Source organism: Buceros rhinoceros, unplaced genomic scaffold (assembly GCF_000710305.1).
Source record: "Buceros rhinoceros silvestris isolate BGI_N320 unplaced genomic scaffold, ASM71030v1 scaffold3831, whole genome shotgun sequence".
NCBI lineage: Eukaryota > Metazoa > Chordata > Aves > Bucerotiformes > Bucerotidae > Buceros > Buceros rhinoceros.
Window position 1 is genome coordinate 148,473 of NW_010394685.1, and position 2,123 is coordinate 150,595.

Consider the following 2,123-nt stretch of genomic DNA (forward strand, 5'->3'; position numbering starts at 1 on the left):
AGCTGCTGTGTAACACCTTACCATGCCAAAGGTTCCTTGCTTGTTTTCCAGCAGCCCCCAGTTGCATGCGCAGTTCTGCAAATCACCTTTATCGAGCTGCTGAAACAAGAAATCGTGGCAGCATCTCTTTTAGTGATTTAAAAATAGAAAGTCCCATCTTGCTGTACTGATCTGCACTTAAAAATCCATTTTCTTGTGCAATTATTCATCTGTCTTTTTGCAGCAGTGCCCTGTAACTGCTGTGCCCTTTTTGCCTGTCAGCTGTAGTTGCTCCATGTGTACAATTATCTACGTTAATTTGAATTTCTGCAGTTTCCTTATGGTGTCAGGGAAGCAGAGAGGTTGCATAATAATATTGCACCAGACCTGAAATTAAAAAGTAGTTTGTAACCTGTGGTGTGATTTTAAATAATTTCTTGTGTTCGATTTGATAGTGGGATCCCGGGATGACTCTAAGCACTAGACAGATTGAAGTAGAGGTCTTTCTGAATGTGTGTCCCTTGGCAGTTAAAGGATGTTTTTCAAATTCAAGGAAATGGTGAAATCTTTAATTATTTGAAACAACAGTGTGGCTTCGCTCCGTTGTGATTGTGGATATGACTCGGCATAGATGCACGCGTGGATGGTAATTACAATTTTTGGTTAACAGAGTCTAACAAAGATGGCTTGTTGCTGTACCGATGGAATCATTCTCTTGTGTGTTGTAACGGTATCTTGTAAAGTTGACAGCTGACGTATTCTGGCAGAACGCGGCTGTTTCCACCGTCTCCCTTTTAGGCTGACTTTCCAAGGACCCGAAGTGTTTGCTTCCTTACAGCAGGTCCCAAAGGGTCACACTCGGGTTTTCTCTCAGATAAATATTCTACGCTGTGGTTCAAGTTCAGCTTTGTGCTTTGGGAGAGCTAATCTGGTCAAGGCTTCTCAGCAGAGATAGGCATGAGCTGCTCGGAGAGCAAGAGGTCCAGGCTGTTGCCTAGCAGCTGCTTCCACCTTCCTGGGACCAAGTCTGGGCACGGCTGAGCACTGCTGGCAGCATCACGACAGGTGAGTGCAGTACGGGGCAGACGGCGTCAAACCCACTGCTCTAGTCCAGGCTGGGTGTGGGGGCACTGGCAGTGCAAAAGCTGCCCCGCTGCTTTTAAAAATTGACATTTGCTGCGAAGGAATTCTTAGGATTCCCCCTTTAACCTGATGCTGTGCTTGAACCATTGAAATCTCACCGTACTCTTGCAAATCTGATGGCTTCTGCCAACGTGAGCAAGGTTAACAGTTCACAGTGTGCCGCAGCTGCTGCTTTGAGTCGGCACCAGATGAGGAGGAGACAGCTTCTCTTCTTCCAGCTCCACTGCTCTCAACCACAAGAAAATTCTCTATTTTCAGCCATAGAGGAGAAGCCAGAGCTCAGCAGCTGAGGAGACAGGCTGCCCTCGGAGCTGAGAGAGCCGCATGCCCCTCACAGTGCCCCCCAGCTGCCCCGTGCCATGTAGGACAGCAGCTCATGGGACAAACCAGCTGCCCAAAGCTGGCACATGTGGGCCTACTTTGCCCTCTCCCTCGAGCAAGTCTTCGAGCTTTTCTGCTTTGGTTGCTCGCAGGAGTGGCCAGCAGCTAAGGCCAGGGTACGATGCCTAGCAGGTTAATCCCGCAAATCCGGGTTGGCAGCATCTACCAGAGCACTGGTCCAGAGTAAGTCCTCTTCTTATCACCGGCTTGGCAGAGTAACACTCGGCTGAAACTCTTGTGTTCAGAAAATCTCAGAACTTCTGGTCGTTGCCTGTGGCCTGAGCATGTTGGATGCCGGCAGAAACCCACGCAGCCCGTCTGCAAGCTGCTGCGGTTACACGTCTGGACGGAGGGGCTCTGCGTGCAGACAGCAGCAGGCACCATGGTAACGTGCAGCATCACGCTGTTCCTGGGCGGTGGGAAAACTTCAGACGGGGCAAGATGATAGCTGTCATTTGGGGCAAAATACGCCATCGTTTGTGCTAATGAAACTGCAAATGACTGCAGAGGATGCGTTAGTAGCAAGAGGGAAAGAAAAGGGGAGGGGGGGAAATGCTGCCGTCGTTCAGTGGCCCAAAATGCCCCAACGCACGTTGCTTCTGCTTCTCGGCAATCCCTCA